This window comes from Python bivittatus, unplaced genomic scaffold (assembly GCF_059951505.1).
Source record: "Python bivittatus isolate LINGU-HERP-01145 unplaced genomic scaffold, Pbiv_v1 ctg000590_np1212, whole genome shotgun sequence".
Classification (NCBI taxonomy): Eukaryota; Metazoa; Chordata; class Lepidosauria; order Squamata; family Pythonidae; genus Python; species Python bivittatus.
The window spans coordinates 22,263,539-22,284,981 of NW_028277086.1; the positions used below are offsets into that span (position 1 = coordinate 22,263,539).

At 35.9% G+C, this 21,443-nt stretch overlaps 1 protein-coding gene across 2 annotated transcripts in view; it reads left to right on the forward strand.

Moving 5' to 3' along the window:
* The window catches only part of STK3 (serine/threonine kinase 3), a 139,817-nt gene that overhangs the window by 25,463 nt on the left and 92,911 nt on the right, over positions 1 to 21,443 (forward strand). The window lies entirely within an intron of this gene.

Here is a 21,443-nt window from a genome sequence, read left to right on the forward strand (position 1 = left end):
ACTCAAGGATGTTGAAACAATGGGTAACAGAGTATAATGAGAGAGAGAGACAATGTATTTTTTAACTCTAAACCTGAGACTTCAAATTGTCCTATCAGGCCATTATTCCTTCCAAAATCATGTGTATAATTCTCACCACATTTTTAAAGGTACCTCCTGAGGGAGCATGGTTTCCTTTCTGGTATGCGGGGAAAAACCTTCAGAATTAAACATCTACTCTTTTAGCCTTGGAGAAAAGCTTTTAAATCTAGGCTTGGGCTGTTGAAGATATTATTCCTAACTTTTAGTTTCTGCCCTTGTGTCCTACTAGTTAGGAAAATGCTTGATTACAATAGTGGGAACATACTGTATTGTATGAATCCAGCCACTGTGGTTTGTAAACCATAGTTTATTGCTTAGTGCAGTATCTGAACCCTGCTAGTTGACCAATATGAACCAACAATTCATATTGGCTATTAAATGCATTGCTACATATATAGATTAGAAACAGAGACATTCACAAAAATGTTGGATATTGTCTGTAATGGTTAAAACAACACTGTAATGGTTAATAAAAAAATTGTTAAATGATATCTTCTTGAGCGTATCTGGAATAATTTTGACATAGTTGTTTATAAGATATACTAAATAATGAAAAGAATTAAATTATTAGAAAGTATTTCTTTTAGTATGAATGTAGCTGCTTCTAAGTAAAGGGTCAGTGTTTCAAACTGACAGATTGTGAAACTTTTTAATCCTTGTAATCAAATGTATTAAAGGGCAAAGCCATTTTAAAAATAACAATTCTGTCTTACACAGAACACATGTTCTTGTTAATAATTTGTGTTCTGGCCTTTAAGGGCTTGTATGCAGTTAATATTCTTTTGTATATTCGATACCCCATAGTTCTTCTTAATTTTTATTAGTGAGTTGTTACAGTGGTTAAGAAGAAATACACAGATTTCAGTTGCGATAGTTTTCCCAGTGTTATATGATCCAACTTCATAAGATTCCTGGACATATGTAGATGCTTTTCTATTTTGTTTTAGTTAAGACATTCAATTGATACAGGCAAGCATGAAAGCTTGGGCAAACTTTCATTGCTTTTTCTGGATCTTGCTTAGATTCTGTGGTATTTATGTAAAACACTGTTTTGTTACTTGGGAATGCATGCTGAAGTTATTCTGTATGCTATTTTGCTGTAGGCTGGTTGGCGCTGCCACAAAGGTAATGCTTTGTCAGTAGGCCATTTCCTTGTCAATTGCATTTACAGTCTAATAGAGATATTACATGACTTTTTAAACAAGTGTTTTGGCAGGGGCGGAAATAGCAGATTCCATGCAAACAAGCATAGCTTCCTCTTTCTAACCACACACTAGCTACTCAAGGAGTTGTGCTAAAGTTTGTGAGGTTGCAAAGGTAAGGAAAGGATTTCGGGTTGAAAGACTGCACTAAAGTACTTTAGGGCTACAGTTATGGGAATATATATCAGATCTTTATACAAAGCGAACACATTCTTGTTGTGGCTGGAAAGGTGGTGACAATCAGAGTACTGTAAACTGGTTGGTTACAGTATATTTTTAAGCTTGCACTATGCCTGGGGCTTCTTTTTATAGGTGACCCTAATGTTGATAATAGTTTTAGGAATGTTAGATAGAAGGCCCACCTGCTTTATTGGCATCAACAAATATTCTTTTTTAGGTATTAAACCTTTTAACTGTCAATCTTTTGTGGCAGGAAGTCTCAAGGAAAGGAATCTAATTGCTGCTTCAGAGTTCATATACTAGATAGGAAACCAAAATGGAAATAAAACTGGAAATAAAAGGGTGACTGTAATTGTGATATTACAGATAAAATTTCTGTTCAAATATTGTGGCTTGTCTAGCTGCCATCAGAATAATCTTTTATAATATATGTAGCATAATATCACTATCCTGAAAGTTTTCTTACCTACCGAACTGTTTGCCAATTAAATAATGTAGAGGTGGGAACATTTACAAATAAATTAATATAATGCCTTGCCCTTAAAAATTCATGATAAAGCAGGGGAAACTTGAACCCTATGATGTTACATCATGCTTTTGGTAGTAGTGGATATTATAGATGGTGGGGGAAAGGAAAAAGTGCATGGCTATTATTTTTGAAGGAAAACATGAGTTTCGTGACAGTATTTCCTTTAACCAGTACCTGATTTTTTCTTTAAAAAATCCTTTAAATCCTTTTAATCTCTGTTAAAGCAACCACCACAAATGTTCCAGTCTGTGTTAAAAATAGCTAATGTAAAGTTTCTTGTCGTATTTCTGCAATTTTTGATTAATAATAAATTTTAAATATTAATTTAGATTTATATCCTACTTTCCCCTCCGGAGCGCAAAGCAGTATACATAGTGCTCTATCCTCCTATTTTTCTTAACAACAGTCTTGTTATGAACACTGTTACTAGGGTGAAAAGCAGTGATTGAACTACTTTTGAACTAGTGAACTACTGTGAACTACTGTGGCTGAGGGTAGACTAGAAACCTGGGTCTTCCTGCTGCTAGTCCAGAACCTTAATCATTGTACTCTGCTAGCTTCCTGGAGATGTTCTAAATTAAACAAACTTCAGGACTCAGATAGATGTAATGGCTGCTCCTTAAATATGGAATATGTTTGGCATGTTTAACCTAAGATTGGACTTAGTATTTGTGTCTTGAACAAAAGTTGCATGAATAATGAAAACTGAAGTACTTCCCACTTGCACTTTCTTTTCCCCAAGCATTTTTCTGTTTAAACTAAGTGTTGCTTACTTTGCATTTATATTGGGAAAAAAGTGTTTGAAAAGAAATATTCTGGGGATATAAACCGGAATAGGGAATCGCGTTGTATTTGACTTTCCATTTTTCTGACTGTAGCTTATAGTTAATGTCTGCATTCAATAGGTGCATACTTTTAATGTTGGGTGGTAGTGTTAATAGACAAATTCGAAAGTAAAAACATACATTCTACTTCAAAATGCTTTTAAGCATGTGTGCGTGCACGCATGTGCATACACGTACAAATGCACTCATACATACAGCTCCCACATGGATAATTCTGGAGGACACAAATTGGCAGAGCATACTTTGATGAATGTACTTCATATGTGCATTGTGTCTAGATGAAGGACATTCATACTTGTGTTCTACACCAAGAATTAAGGAATAGAATTAGCAAGGAGTAGAATATGTATCAACCAGCAAGTATTTGGGAAAGCAAAAAATAGAGAGGCGTCTGAAGCCCAGCTGGAACCTAACCCTGGGATAACTTTAATGTTCCTTCCTTTATCCTTTAGATTACACCCGCATAAGCTTTCCAAGAAGGCTTCAACCCTGGTGGTACTCCAAGAAAACATTGCCAGCCTTTTGTATAAGTAAGCTAGCATTGCAAATTTGCCCCCTCCCCTAATTTATGCTGTTTTGTCTTGGGAGAGGCTTGTAATGCAATATCTTGAAAATATATCCAGCCTTTGCCTTTATTGTGTTCTGTGCTAAAGTTGTTGGTAATGGACATGTGGACATCATATGTTCCACAGAATACTGTAGGAAGCCAATTTGAAATGTTTCCATTTGCCTGAAGTCCAATCATGATATTTATTTTTCCATGGCACTTACCCAGATTATCCATACCTCCTGCTTAGCTTGTGTCACTGCCACCATGGACTAATCTGCTTGTGATCACCAGTTTCTTTCCAATGTATCTTACAAGCAGCTGCCTGTCTCCAGAGTTCTTGATGTTGTTTATATTGCCTTATAGCTTTAGTCTAGATCGGGGCATTCCGTTGGAAACTGGTACCCTTATAAAAAGTGGGGGGAAAAAGAACACATTATCTTTGAGCACCTATAGCTGCAGTTTTCCCTCCCCCCTCCTTTTTTTTTGATAACTGGAGTAATATTGGGCAACTGCAGAGGTCCTCAAACTTTAAACAGGGGGCCAGTTCACGGTCCCTCAGAATGTTGGGGGGCCGGACTATAGTTTGAAAAAAACATGAACAAATTCCTATGCACACAGAGGATCCCTCCCGCGGAGTATGAGGAGAGGAGAGCTGCCGGACCCGGCAGACCTGTCATATAGAATAGTCCGGCTCTGCAATCTCCCTCCTCGTGTATCACCTGCAGCTCCTGACACAGCCCCGACACTTCTGCTTCTGACAGACAGCGGCGGCCAATCAGGCGGGCAGGCCGGATAAATGACCCTGGTGGGCCATATCTGGCCCGCGGGCCATACTTTGAGAACCCCTGGGCAACTGGATATTCTCCCAAATTCCCAAGATAATGCTGAATAATATATAACATGATTGGTAATGAAACATAAGAAAGTATATTCTTACCTTTTTTCTGCAGAGACAATTGCACCTGAAATTGTAGTTTCCTATAAAGCTGCCACTGCAGACTCTGTTTACTCACACCATAGCTCCTCCATTGATCCTCCCCTGATTCTTCTAGAGAGGTTAATTGTTTTTAATAGACTACTGCAAAACATACTTGGTAGTTAGGTTTATTTAGAATTAGACATACTATATATTCCAGTTTTCAGCCAATTCAAAACACAAAGAAGCATGATCTTCTGTAAATTGATTTTTTTTCTTGAATTCTAATAACTTCTAATCACCTGGATGTCCCATTATTTTTTGTGGTAAGAAAATAAACTTATGGTAATAGCAGTTAGAAACTACAGTACAAATGGACAGTGCTGAAGTTCTTCTGTGTGACTTTTTGAAAGAGTTGTATCAGAGATGGTTTGTACTTTGGTTTAATACTTCTTTTAGGCTTGATTTTTCTTAATAAGTTAGAAGAAAACTTGATGTAATCTTGCTGCAATTGTGAATAGACACACATTGGACTCAGTTGAAGGGTCTTATCTGAAAATATTATCAAAGTGATATTTTAGTCTGTAATAAATATACTGTAAATTGCCTCCTCCCAGAAATTGGGAAAATGAAATTTTCCTTATTTAAGTTATATTGTATTTGCCCCTATATACAAATACAATTTTCTTTAACTCAAACTATGCTTTTTTTTTTTAAGTTTAGATGGTTATAGAGTACAAAATGATGACTATTTGTTATTTCTGACAGGTTATTTTGATTTAGGAAATGGTTCGTGACTTGGGGGTCCTCTTGAACTCCCATCTCCTGCTGTAGTAGTGAGTTGAAACCACAGCCACATTTGGCTGGTGTACCAATTACAGCCATACTTCTCCCATGATGTGCTGGAGATGGTAATGCATGCTTTGAGCACTACGCAGTTGAACTATGCAGAACTGCCTTTGGAGAGAACGCAGAAACTACAACTGATGCAGAATTCAGTGGACAGATTACTGATAGGAGTATCTTAGAAAGAATAAAATAACAAAAATTCTTAAGTTGCTGCTTTGGCTGCTGGTATATTTCCAAGCCCAATTCATAGTGGTGGTTATTATCCTAAAAGATTTTTATGGTGCAACACTGGAATATGCAAGGTAATGACTTGCCAAGGCAGAAACTGCCTTTCTGGTATGGACATCTAGAAATGACCTGTTGAGAGTTGCCCCACTTTGTAAGATTCATGCGGCTAAAACACATATATGCAAATAACTATATTTCAAAAATAAAATTACATTTTTAGGAAAAATATTGCAAATAAAGAAACTTAGATCAATGACAGTCAATTAACACCACTCAGTACTTGACTGTGAACCATTCTTGAACCATCATTTTATTCATTCCTTGGTGGACAGTACAGGTCACATAGGGAGAATATTCCAGAACGGTGCAGGGATTGAACAATCCCTGTTGTGCATATACCATCTTCTGTGGGTGGAATATGGAGTAAAGCCCTATATATTTTCATTGGAAAAGCAGGCATAAAGAATGAAGTGACCTGATAGATATAGGAAAAATTGAGCCTGGAAAAGATATTTGTAGATGCTTGAAAGTGATCCTTTTTAAAATGGTGTACCAGTCCTAAACACACATACTCTGGAATGTATGCCATACTTTAAAATCAGTTCCTTGACTGAATTCTGGCTCAGACAGACCACCAGCACATTCTTGATGGCTCTTTTACTTATTTGACATTACAGGTGTTCTTTGTTCTTTATAGAATTGTGTATGCAAAAGACTAGCTTGTGCACTAAGAAATGTATAATCCCTAAGTTTATTTGAGGTGGAAGAAAAAGAGATAAAGATAGAAAACAAAAGGAAGAGAGGGTCACACAGAGTGAACATAAACAAATTTAACTACATGTATTTATAGCCTTAACATTGATTTTTTTCACTTAAGGTGTATCTTCCATGGTTTTTGGTAATATTTTTTTCCCAAGTATGCATGTTTAGAATCGCAACCTCTAGTTTCATTGGAATTTGTTTCCATTGTAAAATTGCTGCTGGAGGGTACATTCCTGTATACTACATTGACAGTGATAAGCTTAACTCTTACTGTAGTAGCAGACGTTAGGCACATAGAAATACTGATCACAAGGTAGGTTTAATTCACAGAATGTAACACAGGAAGGTTTAACTTTGAGAATACGTTTATTATGTTAAAAATATGTTAAGTATATTCTGATTAGAATTGGGGGATAATTTTAGGAAAATGAACATTTCTGCTGTACTTTAAAATGAAGTAGGCTTATTAGTATTAGTGTAGTTAGTGTAGTTAGTATTCTCATTGGGACCAACATTTAACTTCATGCTTTGCTTCACTATGCATTCCTTTAGTGCTTACATCCGAAATGAAAATATTATAACATGTTTTTTTGCACAGATCTGTACAAACTGCATATAACATGCATAGCGTGCTTTCATCTAGAGTCCTTTCCTAGATTTAGACAGAAGGGATTTTTTAAAAAACATCCTTCACAGATGTCTTTGGAGCATGGGAATCTGACTCCAGTCAAATACACTGGAGAAACACTGAGTTTGGCAAATACCATACTTTAATGAAAGAATAAAGAACCCCTGTCTTTTCATATGAAGTTATAGAGTGGCTTGAGTGGCGAGAAAGGAAAAGTTTAATTTTTCTTTGCTAAAGTTGTTGGTGTTTGAAACTGTTTTTGCCCAGAGCACAATAACAAGAAATCTGCCTTTTTTCATTCCAGATTGGCTGGGGCTTTGTCTTTCTTCCTCTTTCCTGTTCTAAGTGGGAAAATGCATGCCAGTCTAAAAAGAAGTATAATTGACTTTGGGGCAGGAATTTTTCACTGAGTTTACAAAGCAATTCTTTTGGATGAGGCCTCACGCAGGTTTCTGCAATCCTGGAAGACGGTCTTATTGTGGGACTTAAAATGTGTATTGTTATTAAGTCTAGGAAAAAAGTATTTGAAATCTTTTATGTAGTTGGGTGTATAAGTAGGAAAACATAATTGGGAATGTGTAATAGAGTAGCAGAAGGAAAGAATATATGAAATCTGGACTACAACTCAAGTCTAATTGAAACCTAAATAGAAAACATTTATTTCAAACTTCTAAATGAGGATTTAATTAAAACAAAATTAGCTCATCTTTTTAGTTTTATCCTTGAATAGGAAATTTGAAACATACTTGACTTGATGGTTGGCTTTCTCTGACTTTGATTAATCACTTTCAAAGTAAGCAGAGGATCAGAACAATAATTTCATAATTACACGCCAGCGAGTTAACTTGAAACCTTAACTAAAATAACTGTAAAGGAAGTATGATGATGGTAAGTTTCATGTAATGCTGATATTTTTGTTACATGTTTCGAATACTTACAAGTGCTAATCTGAAAAAAGAACAGTTCCATGGGTATTCATTTATTTTCAGGATGTTTTAATAGGAAAATGTTTAAGCTGGGGCTATTAATTTCAAAGACACCATGGCAATAGTTAAGAGCTTATTCATTCTCTGATGTCAATAGAAGTCTCCTTTTGTATTGTTGTATTCTTTGGATCAGAACCTAACATTTTTAAGCTTTGTTGAAGATATATTTGATGCAACAGTCTTTGTGGTTAAATTTCTCAACAAATCTTGCTTAATGTGAATTATTATTGTGTGGTAATAAGCTAGCTTGCTTTTCCTAAGAGGAAAGTTAGAAATAGAAGTATGAACTAGATTAAATTGTTTTAAATTGCTCTGCAACATGATTGCTTAGGATGTCAGAGACTAAAATCTCCAGATGGTCAAAAGTGCAAGGAAAAATTATTTTGCAAAAGTTCATAATTTAGTTGACCATGGGGATGTAGTAAACACTGTGTACCTTGACATCAATAAAGCATTCAACAAAGTTTCCCATGAGATCCTAATACAGATGATGACAAAAAGTGAGCTGGACTATGCTACTGTTGTAGGGATACAGACTTGGTTGAACAACTGTACCCAACAAAAATCAATGGCTGCATGTTAAGCTGGAGAGAAATGTTGAGCGGAATGCTGCAGGTCTTCTAGGCTGTGTGCTGTTCACATGATTTATAAATGAATTGGACAAGGATTAGAAAATATGAATATCAAATTTGCAGACAATGCAAGTTGTTTAGAATTATTCCAGAAGACAGGACAAGAAATAATGATCTTAAATTACAAGGAAATATTTTGGTTGGATAATAGGGAAACTTAATGGTAATACTGACCCACAGGACTTCCCCAACAGATGGCCATCCAGCCATCCAGCCTCTGGACTTGCCTCCAGAGAAGGACTGAATCTCCTTCTCAGGAGGTATTTTAGCAGAGGCTGGATGGCCATCTGTTGGGGATGTTGTAGTCATGGATTGGACTTAATATCTCCAAGGTCCCTATGAACTCCTATATTCCATAATTTTATGATTCTGAAGCTCCTGCTGACTGTATTCACCTGTCATAGTATATGTTTCCACATAGTCATTTCTGAGGTGTAATTTGGACTCCTGGAATTATAGATTCTAAACTCATAGTTGCTGTTGGTGTTGCAGAAAACCTACCTATGCTGGGGTTCCAAACCAAAGTGTATGGTGTTTTATTTGTTCCTTGGAACTGAAATGCATTTTACTTACCTATTCTGTTGGCAGATAGAGCCTTCTCTCTCTTGTCATTGCAAATTCAGTTCAGACAAAAATCATTTTATATCCATTGGTTGGAGCATAGTATTTTGTAATGGGATTCCTTAAATTATGATAAAACTTATGTTGGATGGTAACAAAAAGCTAAGCAGAGTCAGACCTGATAGTACTTGGAGGACAAACCATCCAGGGAATCCCAGGGCTGTGGAATTAGACTGGGAAGTGAAAAAAAAAATCTCAGCAGTAGTAAACCTCTTCTGTACTGTTGCCAAGAAAACCTCATGGATGTGTCCATGTTGTCATCAACTTGACTTTACCTTTTCATCTACAATGTACAATCTATATATTTGTGAATCAGCCCTTGGTTGTTCTTTCTGTTCACAGTTCTGGACTCTGCTGTCTTTTCTTTTGGATACTAATGCGAGGTAAAAGGCAAAGGGAACAGCATTTAAGCTGGCTTGGATGACTTGGGGCCAGTCACTCCCTCTCAGCCCTAGGAAGAATTCAATGGCAAACCACTTCTCAAAATGTTGCCAAGAAAATTGCACAGAGTTGTCCATGTAGTTGCCAGGAATTGACTGATTTGATGGCACAATATGTATACATCTAAAGAATATGCATCATTTTAATTGAATTATTATTTACCTTTAATTAATTCCAGATTTGCTGGGTGTTTTTCTATGAATTCAGTTGAACAATAGGGAATCTGATTGTTAATGGGTACATGACAGTGACTTTTGTGATTATTGTCTATAAAAACAAAGATCAGCACTCAGATTTACATTAAATATGAATGTGTATCAGTTTTTAAAAATGCTCCATTATTTCTCACAGAAAACTGATTTGACAAAATCACACGTAGAAGTTTGGCCAACAAGCATCCACATTTGTAACACATTATGCTTTAAAATGTAATAGTTCACTTAGGTTTTTGTGAGGGTTTAAGATTATTATCAAAGTTTTAATCACAAAGTGAGATAAAACCTTACAGTCTGGAGAATATAAAGCTTCCATCCTGCTCTTCTCTTAGTCCAGTACGATGATTGACTGCTGAAACCATAAGATTATTTAGACTAGTAGATAGTTAAAATATAAGGTTTAACTTAAATCCATTAAAATCTTTATGTATGCAATGCCTTTACTTAGCTTAGTCAAAGAAGCATAATACCAAGATATCTTTTGGTGAATATGATGTATATTTAATGTAACAGGCTTATTTATAAAGAATAGGTGCCAATCAATTTAAATTTGTTGCAGGTAGAATTTGATGGTCTATGGATAACTTATAATTCCTTTCTTGTTATAAAATAGTCAATTTTTTGTAGTAGTATCAGTTAAGGAGTTTATGGAAACTTGGTTTAAGATTGTTTAAAAAAGCACAAAATCTTTAATTTGAATTTGATGGCACCTGGTTTTATTTTTGTTCCCACAGCAACACCAATGGTACCAAAAGTTACCAATAGACCACCCTGATTTAAGAATGAAATCACTCTGGCCTTCTCTTTTTAGCCCTTCAGTTTGCTGACTAAATATTTAAACAGAGGTAAAACACATCTGTTATAGTTTGTGACATAGCTGTAGAGCAAAACTTCATGGTGCATAATTTGCAATTTTAAAACAAAAATTCTGGATTACTTTTAAATTTGTCTTTATGTTCAGTGCTCTGAATGAAAACAGAGTTAAACTATGATTTATGTTTTACAAAGCATTAATTAAGAATGTGTATTTTAAATGAAGAGTAGCTCCCTTCTTGAGAAATAGACTTAAAAAGTACATATTTTTAGCTTGCATGGTCTATTTTTAACATTGCTTGAATCCAAGGTTGTTTCCAGATGTGAGTTAGTTTTCATTATTGACATTCCCATGGGAAAGTAAGAGAGCCAACACAAATGTTACCTCCAGATTTTTACCCTTGTGTCTTTTTGACAGTGTCAGTAAGTTTACATTGCCAAGAACATTGGTTAAACTGTATAAAGATGTGTATGAACTTTTAAGCATTATAGGTCTTGTCTTTTCCTTTCCTTTCCTTTCCTTTCCTTTCCTTTCCTTTCCTTTCCTTTCCTTTCCTTTCCTTTCCTTTCCTTTCCTTTCCTTTCCTTTCCTTTCCTTTCCTTTCCTTTCCTTTCCTTTCCTTATTCAAAAAGGCAGAGCAAGGGAGGGCAATAGAACTTGGAAAACTTTGCTGCCTTTCCTAATACCAGAAGGGTTTGAAGAATACTTTTTTGCAACTATATACAAATGTAATGAAAAATGCAAAAGTGTCTTGAAAGTAACATAGATTTTATATAGCATATTCTTTTCTTCCATACAAATGGAATAATAATTTTGGATCCTGGTGGCCAAAAGGAAATTGGATAGGGAATTATTTCTTTTAAAAGTAATAACTATTTTTTTGCAGTTAAAAAAAAAATCAGAGTTGTCCCTTCAAAATAGCAGTCGTGGGTCAACTGATCTCTTGTGTAGCATATATTATTTTTTCCTTCTCCCTATTCTCCTTTGGGAGGAATAGTTCTCTGCTAACATAATTTGCGATTTGCTATTTTCCAGAATCAGCCAAGTTTGCTACTCCCTTGCTCAGTCTGGAGCGGATCTGCTCTAATTCCATCATGTGTAAAACACTTGCTTCTTTTGGCTGTGGACCATTTTTCTCCTCCAGTTTTTCCCACTTATCTAGCATTTTCAGATGAGCATTTTGAGACATTATATGCCAATATTTTCAGTATTGAATTTAAATTGCTGGTCTAGTTTATTTCTGTACATCAAATTGGGAAGAAGGTGCTATTTTACCCTTTACTTCAGGCCATAAATCTTGAGCCAGCTCTGACTTGAGGCTGTGTCCTGTATGAAATGATAAGGTAAAGACAGTTTCTCTTACATGGCCATTCAGAAATCATGGATGTCATATTTTTCAGTATAGACATTTATGCAAGACTATATTGAAATGAGACCCATTTGTACACATTTTGGGAGAGCTCTCTAAAAATCTGCCATCTTAACACAAAGGTTTGCTTTCTAGGGTTGGGAACAGGCAAACTGGCTTTGTGAGATGAAAGTAACTATTTAGAATGTTTCAAGAGTCCTTGTTTACTCAATGTCACAAACCTTTTTTTGATCCATTATTTTTCCTTAGGATACAACCACAAAGTCAGAAATTCAGGAAATGGATGTAGGTAGAAAGGACAATTTCATGTTTGTGTTTGACTGATATTGAGTCATTCCCTTATTCTTAGGAATTTAGTTTATATTATAAAATAGGTAATAAAAATAGAATCATGTATTATGTTGCAAGACAAATATATGGATAACATCTCTAGGACTATGCAGTGTTTTAGATTCAGTAAAGGTGCTTCAGAACATGTGGGAATGAGAACACAAGAGCTGTTTGTAACTTGTTAAAAGCACTTTACTATTTAGAATGAAAAAAAGGATGAACATTTTCTCTGGATATATGGAATTTCTTAAGAAGGAAATATTAAATCCTCCCATGAACTGGATTGTGACATGTATTGTTGGCAACTTTAAGAAAATGTGGGACTATTTTATGTATTCATTCTGGCTATTTTATGCTATTCATCTACTGTGAAGATGATGTAGGAGAAAAATGCTATTAATCTTCCTAACCATGCAACTTCTACAGATACGTTTACTTCTTCTTCTATAATACAAATAGAATGTATTATAAGAGTTGAATGCACAACCTGTGAGTTAGGCTACATATTATGACAGTAGCTCCATGACTTATTTCCTTGCTAAAGCAGAGTCCTGGCTGTGTTCCCAGCTGGCACAAGAAGAGAAGAGTAGCAGACATCTGTGTCATCTGGAATTTTTGTAGCCCTGATCAAACATCCCTGAGAATATGATGCTGGCAATGTAAGAATACAATGTATTTCTCTTCCATCAGTTTTGTGAAGAGTTGGCAATTATAATTTATGGTTGACTTTGCAAAAAAGAAAAGAAAAGAAAGAAAAATGCCATTGAATGAGCAATATTCTTCCATATGCTCTACATGTCTATAGGCACCAAGTTGTCAAAAGTACTGTTGACAATAGTCTGAAGAATGTACTTCTGCTAAAAGGCCTGCTTTATAGTAATCTTTTGCCAGAATGGGAGAAGTGCTATTCTCAGCATATTTCCTATAATAGAAGTCTTGAAGTCTATCTATTTTAACCTTATTTTTGAAAATCTGTATCTAGTTAAAACTTACCTGAAGCTCCGAGAGAACGCTTTGGCAACCCTCAATAAGGAACTGAAGTTCCATACATTTAAAATAAGTCTTAAATTATTACATACCCTTTATCTCCATGAATTTAAGAATCTCCTTTTCCAAAACCACAAAGGATGCTGCAAATTAGAAAATATTTTTGTAGAACTTTTTAAATGTGTTATAAAGCTTAACATGAATATGAGAATGTGTACCCCAAACTACACTTACGCTGTATGTTTTCTATGATATGCTTAATGTTCAGGTAAGGCCCAGTATTTTGTTTGGATGCCAAACACTGTCAAATGCTCTGGGTTCATGCCAATATGAGTAGGAATCTAGCACTGTGCCTGTGAAGTTTTGGACCACCACAAATTGCAGATATAATTATTGATATCACACTGGTATGCATGACAGTGGCTTCTGTCCAAAAGTAGTACTGGACCAGGTGATGCTTGGATATCTCAGGAGCAATCTGCTGGAATTTTGGGAGTATGTGTGCTTATGAGGTGGCCAAAAGCTTAGTTTGGAGGATACCCTTCTGCAAAAACAGTGAATATATTTGTTGTATATTTAAATAGATAATTTGGTCATTTATAATTGCCCAAGTTTATTTTAGGATTGATGAGTCTATAATTTTTACTGATACTGCATGTGCAACTCTGTTTTAAATTCACAAAAACAGAATTGGTATTTCTGGACAAAAAAAAGATTTGGGATGGTGAACAAGATAAAACAACTGCTACCCTTTAATAAGGATAAACTTTCAAAACCAAGAACAAAGGGAGTGTGTAAAATAAATTGCCAGTGTGCGTACAGTTGCACTATCAGAACTGGACATTCTGTAGTGTGCAGAATTAAAGACAATTAAAAGAACATTAGGTTGAAATTGGGACCATTAGGACAGCATTTACAAGGGCCAAACCACAAAAAGACAACAGCATCCTGGCATGACATAACAAATACAGTAGTTATGTTCATATATGCCTGTGTTCTACTTTTTCTTGTTTTTTTTAATAGGACAAAATTATTTTTATTACAGGACAGCTTTTCCTGCTGATCAGTATCTTCACCTAAAAAACTGTTTTTTCCTATGAAGAATAGATTTGGTAATCATTCTAGATTCTTAGCACAACTTTTAGTGTATCTATTTGAATATTGGTTAGGTGCCATCAAGTTGGTGTCAGCTCTTAGTGACCACATAGATACCTTCTCCAGGATGATCTGTCCCTAGCCTAAAACTTTAAGTCTTCAAACAGTGTGCCATTGTAATTGAGTCCATCCACCTTGCTGCTGGTTGTCCTCTTACTCTCTTTTCTTCCACCTTTCCCAGCATTATAGACTTCTCAAAAGAGCTGGGTGTTTGCATAATGTGTCCAAAATATGATCATTTGTCTAGTCATTTACATGTCAGATGAGAACTCTGGATTGATTTGTTCTATACAGTATTTCATTTGTTGGTTTTTGGCTATCCATGGTATCCTCAGGAGTCTTTTTCAACATCTAAATTCAAAAGTGTCAATACTCTTTCTACCCTGTTTCTTCAGAGTCCAGAGTCTTTGCTTCCATAAACGTCACAGGGAAAATCATTGCCTGCAGTGATATTTGTGAGTATAGGCACATCATGACATCTGAGTATCTTTTCCAAAGCCTTCATAGTTAACTCTACCAAGTTCTGGTGTGTGCTGTATTATGGTATATCTTATATATGGTACATATATAATATGAATTATGGTGTGTGGTATATTCAGCACAAGCAAAAGTGAGGGTAAGAGAGTTGGGAGAGTATGTGTGTTTAGTATATACATACTAAGTTTTGTACATTATATTTTCACATGTATATATTAGCTCACACTAAACTCCTCATTTGTTTCAGTGCTTCCATGTGTGTGTCTGTATTAGCTGTTATTCTGACCCACCCTCCAACAAGTAGTTCCTTTTTTATGTATAAATTTTATTAAAGTTTTTACAAAGAACATAAAAACTAACAAACTAATAAAGAGTGAAAAGAACAAAGAAAGAAAAGAAGACAAAGTATAAAAAGAACAAAAAGAAAAAGAAAGAAGCTTCCCTTTTCTTTTGCAGCAAATACAAGTACAATTACAAAATTAACTCTTACTCTGTGATTACAAAAAAGCTCACTTTTTTCTATTATCCTATTTTTTTCTAATCATCAAAACCACAAATCATAAGTGCATTTTTTTCCGTTTCATGCAAAAAGTCTGTATAGGGTTTCCAGTCAGCCATAAATGTAGATATTGTTTTTTCTGTAATCAAGGAAGTTACTTTAGCCATCTTTGCAAGTTCCATCATCTTCACCATCCATTCTTCCATTGTGAATAGTATCGAGCCTTTCCACTTTTGAACAAATAATAGTCTTGCTGCAGTTGTCGTATATAAAAACAAAGTTCCATGACTTTTTTCTAATTGGTTGTCCATTAGTCCTGAAAGAAAAACCTCTGGTTTTAGTTGCATTTTAACCTTTAAAATCTTCTGAATTAGTGTATGTATTTGTATCCAAATTCTTTTGGCCTTTTTTACATGTCCACCAAACATGGTAAGATGTCCCTTCATGTTGTTCACATTTTCAGCAAAGATTGGAAGTACTTTTATACATTCTAGACATTTTCTCTGGTGATAAATACCAACTATACATCATTTTATAAAAATTCTCTTTAAGGCTAGAACATAATGTAAATTTCAGTCCTTTCAACCACATATTTTCCCATTGATCTATTTGTATGTTATAGCCAAAATGTATAGCCTGTTTTATCATACATTCTTTCACTTGTTCTTCTTCTGTCTCATATTTCAGCAAACGTTTATACATTTTAGCAATAACATAGTCATCATTGTACACAATTCTATTTCAAACTCAGTCTTACTTTGTTCAAAACCATAAACTCTTTTATCCTCTTTAAATCTTTCTTATAATTGTACATAAGAAGACCATTGACAAGAATATCCTTCTGTTGTCAAATCTTCTCTTGATTTCATTTTACAATCTCCTTGAGAAAATTCTACTATATCACGTTAGGTTAACCATTTATGTTTACTTATCATTTCTCATCTATAGAATGCTTCTTGTGCTGAAAGCCACAAAGATGTTTTTGGGCAAAACCTAAATTTATATTTATTCTATAATCTAAGGTTAGCCCATCTGATATAATTATTTTTAAAATCTACATTCACCTTAGCTTTATTGTACCATAGATATCCATGCCATCCAAATCTCAAATCATGACCTTCTAAATCCAATAATCTATTTCTTAACAACACCCATTCGGTCATCCAAACTAAACAGCAAGCAGCAAAATAGAGTTAATTGCAGAAACTGAAACGTTTTTTCAGCCAGCTCAGGAGTTGAGCTGCCGGGAGACTTGGAATTCCAGCAAGTAGTTCCTGACTTGTTCCATGGTCAGCCTCTGGCCAAGTCTTTTCTGTAATAACTGAGCTCTTCCACCTCCATATATCAATAATATAGTCAGTTTGATTTCTTTATATCTATTTGGTAATGTCTATGTATATAGTCTTTATTTTGATTGTTTGAATACAGTACCAGTAGTGAAGAAATCATTGGATTGGTAGAAATTTATAAGTTGTTCCCCTGCTTCATTTCTGTTTCCTAGGCCATACAATCCAACTATGTTTTTTCCTCCTTAATATTTCCAGCTTTGACTTTCCTGTCTCCAACCACAAGCAGCACATCTTGCTTGCATGGTCTGTCAATTTCAGATTGAACTTGACCATAAAACTTGTCAGCCTCCTCTTCTGCATCTGTGGCTGTAGCATAACTGAGGATAACCATCATATTAAAAGATTGTCTGCAAAGTCTCATTTACATTATTCAGTCACAGACTGCATTGTACCCAAATACTGTATTTGCCATATCCTGTTTAACTATGAAAGAAACACCATTCTTTCTTTGTTTTTCATGCCCTGAGTGGTAAACATTAGATCTTCTGACTGAAAGTGCCCAATTCTAATCCATTTCAGTTTGCTACTGCCTAAGATGTTAATGTGTAGTCAGTTCATTTCATCTTCCACTGTGTTGAGCTTTCCTGTGTTCGTGCTTCTTACATTTCATGTTCCCACTATAATTCTCTCTTTGCAACTTCAGCTTACAAACTTTATATGTATGTAAGTGTAACAATGTAGATTTTGTCAACCCCTCTTCCCCTTTTTAAAATGAATATTACAGATTTTGTATTAGTTTTCAGAACACCTTTAAGTGCTTTAGTGAGAGTCCATAGTTTCCCATCAGAGATTAGCAAACAAGGATGATAATAAATAAAAGCAATTTGGTGCACAGTGTAACATGTTGACTTCTTTTGCCTTTGAATTTCAGTCAGTGATGGTTTGGATTATGACACCCAGTGCTTTGTTTGTGATTCTGTAACTTTTTTCAGATGCATCAGCTATGCATTGCCTAATTTGTTATGAAAGTGAAAAAAAGTTGTTCAATAATTCTAGCTAAATTATGCTGCTAACATATGTTTCTGATGAAATTATTGGTAATATGATAGAATTGAAAGAACTATGTGATTGGTTAGTTTTAAATAACCTTTCCAATAACAGTCTACCAAAAATGGCTTTTCCTTCCTTTTTTGAAGATCATTTATGAGATGTTATTAAGTCCAAATGGCAGAAATCTAATTCTGTAAGATATAGTGAAATTTAACCAGCAGAGTTGTAAAATGAGTGCTCCTTGAATTTAACATTAAGATTAACTATGGCTTTATTTTATAATTTAATATAATTTTACTGAGGTAGTCCAATTAATCCAGGGGTCCCCAAACTCTTCAGCTCATCGACCCCTTCATGAAATTTCAGATTGTTCATTGACCCTCAAACATTTATTAAATGAAAATAATTTAATAAATGCTACTTTAACTAATAGTACAACTACTACTAATAATAACAGCATCCCCTTGGATAGTCCCATTGACCCTTGGGGAACCCTGAGTTAATCCCAGTTTTAACTCTTCTGTCCAAGATAACACTTGGGTTTAAGTTATTTTTAAATACATCTGTGATGAGTGGATGTACTAGACATATTCCTTTGTGTGTGTGTGTGCCTTTGAATCTTGACTCTTGGCAACTGTGTGGACAAGCCCATATAGTTTTCTTGGCAATGCTTTTAGAAATGGTTTGCCATTGCCTTCTTCCTATGGCTGACAGAGAGTGCCTGGCCCAAAGTCACCCCCCTGACTTCATGTCTTAGGCAGGACCAGAACTCATAGTTTCCCAGTTGATAACCTGGTACCTTTAACCACTATGGTAAATTAGCTCTCTGGACATATTCCTGTAGTATGTATTATATTATGTTTGATAATGAAAAACAGATACTCAAATCTGGATAGTTTCAGGGTGACTTCAAGTATGTTTATTTTGTGTGTGTAGCTATAGGCCATTATACTAGGTGTATGTAAAGAAAGGTATAAGATTTTTTTTTTTCATATCTTCACCAGGTGTATATATATACAGAACACTTACTGTTTTAAGTGAGATACTTAACTCTGAGGCTACTACTTTCAAAGAAGCCATGATTTGCAAGATCAGGGTAGTCATTCTGATTACAAATCAGACAAGATGTTTTTATTTTTTATCTAATTGATCAAAGCCCAGTAGTTAAGAAAATTTTGTTTAGTGACATATGGGGAAAATGAAAGAAGGACATCTTCAACTGTGGGTTGGCAACATACACAGATTCTTTGTGCCAAGGGAATTTAATGATATCTTCCTATCCATTCCAGCTATGGGAATAGAAATCTTAAGGCTATGAAAGCCTGGCACAGTTTATTTCACATTTGAAGGCAAATAACAGACAGCCTCAGAGTCTGTTTTCAGAGACTAATGATTTTCCCTTGTCAGTCCTAGAGATGCCAGATTTCATATTTGAGTTGACTGATTCAGGACACATTTTTTGGATAGGAGAGAATATCAGCAGAGTAGACAGAGGTGGGCAAACCTACTGCTGGGGGTTGCAATAAAAAGAAAAAAAATCAGTCTTCAAGACTTGCTGAAGGCATGGCAGTGACCCAGAGATGTCATTAAAAGGGAATGAGGCTAACATTTTTGGTAAATATTTTTTAAAAGGCATAATAGATATGCTAATCCTATTAGAAGATTAAAAATAAAAAAAATAAAGGCTAACATAAGTTTGCTAAAGTAGGGATAAATAACATTTGTTGATTAAAATTCTTTTGGGAAATTCAGTAGGCTGAAAAAAAAATGGGGCTAAGAGGCTATACATTACCCACAGGCTCTAGGTTGCCTTCTCCTGGATTATATTGTCAAGTAAACATTTGCCATACTGTCTGATATTTGAATAAAAGTTACCACTACAGGTAGACTAAGCTTCATCCTAAGAAGGGTAAGTGTTGGTAATGAAAGTACCAAATCATGTAACTCAAAAGATTAAGATTAATGTAATAATGTAATGTAAGATTAATTGGATATGCCATTTAAATAATATCCCCTTTCTGTCTTTAGACAAACACACAAACATTTATACTGAAGATACTTTGTTTTTTGATAATGTAGGCAAAAAGGCACAGTTTTTAGCAGTTCTCTCTCCTAACTACAGCAGAAAATCTTCCAGTGCACAATCAGTTCCAGAGGCTTAGAAAACACTTTGGAACCATCCCATCCTATATATACCCACTCTCTGGGTGTCCAGGGAGGGGTAGTACCTCTGGTGGAAGGTGGACCCTTGTCGAGGTAGGGGATTTGTCTTTCCCAATGTGTGAAGTCTGGCTTTGGCAGATTGAGCGGAGGATTTTGATCAGTGGTCCAGTGGTCAAGAAGGCAGGCCCAGCAGGCGTTGTAGAGTACTAAGAGCACAACTTAGAATACCCTAGGTTTTTCAAGATGGCGCCTCGTTTGGCTGCGGCTGCATTGGCTTCCAATAGTTTGGTGATTGAGCAGCAGAGCTGTGCAGTTAGATTGATATATGACCAGCAACACATACTGGAACTGCAGTCATACAACGGGTGTCCTGCTGTTTTGGGGAGACTATGACGCCTTGGGCTGCTGTGTCGGCAAGGTCTGGAGACTTATAGGATTGCGGGGTCTCTCACTGGCATTGGCTGCTTTTCGAGGAGATGGAGAAGACAGAGGAGGAGGCGGTATGATAGAAAGCAAAGGCGGTGGAGCCAGGGAGGACTAACAGCAAGGCTGAAGGTTAACCCACATAGAGCACCGCTTCCATCCATTTTGTTTACTGATGTTGGTTCTCTGGAGAACAAAATGGATTATTTGAAGTTGGATTTTACAACAAGGCATGAGGTGAGAGGCTGTTGTGTTATAGTGCTGACGGAGACATGGTTAAAGTCATCTGTTCCTGAGAAGGCTGTTAGTATGGAGGGGCTAACGATGTTCTGGCTAGACAGGAGTCTCGCTCTTAGTGGAAAAACTCAAGGTGGTGGTGTATGCATTTATATCAATAACAGAGGGTGCATTAACTGAAAGGTGGTTTCAACTTATTGTTCATCTGATGGAGAGTTGTTGACTATCAGATGCAGACCTTTTTATCTGCCCAGGGAATTCACAGTTATTATTATTACAGCTGTGTATATACCCCCCTCTGCAAATACGAAGGAGATTTTGAAAGTCCTTTAGCACACCATCAGTGACTTGCAAACTATCCACCCAGAGGGTGTGTTTATTTTACTTGGAGACTTTAATCAGGCTAATTTGAAAATAGTTCTCCCTTATTTCCATCAATATGTGGATTTTGCAACTAGGAGTAGGAACACACTGGATTTAGCCTGTTCTAACATCAAGAGTGCATTTAAGGCTTTTCCCCACCCCAATCTCGGTTCCTCAGACCATCTCACTGTAATGCTAATTCCAGCATATAGGCCTTTGTTAATTAGAGAAAAACCAATTGTGAAGCAGGTGAGAGTTTGGCCCGAGGGAGCAATGGAAGCATTATGAGGCTGTTTTGAGTGTACAGACTGGGATATGTTTAGGGAAGGTGCAACGAATAACCAACATACGAATGTGGAGGAATACGTTTCATCTGTAACTGCATATATTTCGCACTTTTATATGTCGCACTTTTGGATGATCTCTGGCGAGAGCGGGATGGGAGTAGTGCATCCATCCTTGCTCTTCTTGATCTCTCGACAGCTTTCGATACCATCGACCATGGTATCCTTTTGGGTTGGCTGCGGGAGTTGGGGCTGGGTGGCACAGTGTTGTGCTGGTTCAGCTCCTTTCTCCAAGGCCGAACCCTGGTAAAATGGAGTGGCTGTGGGTACGGGGAGCC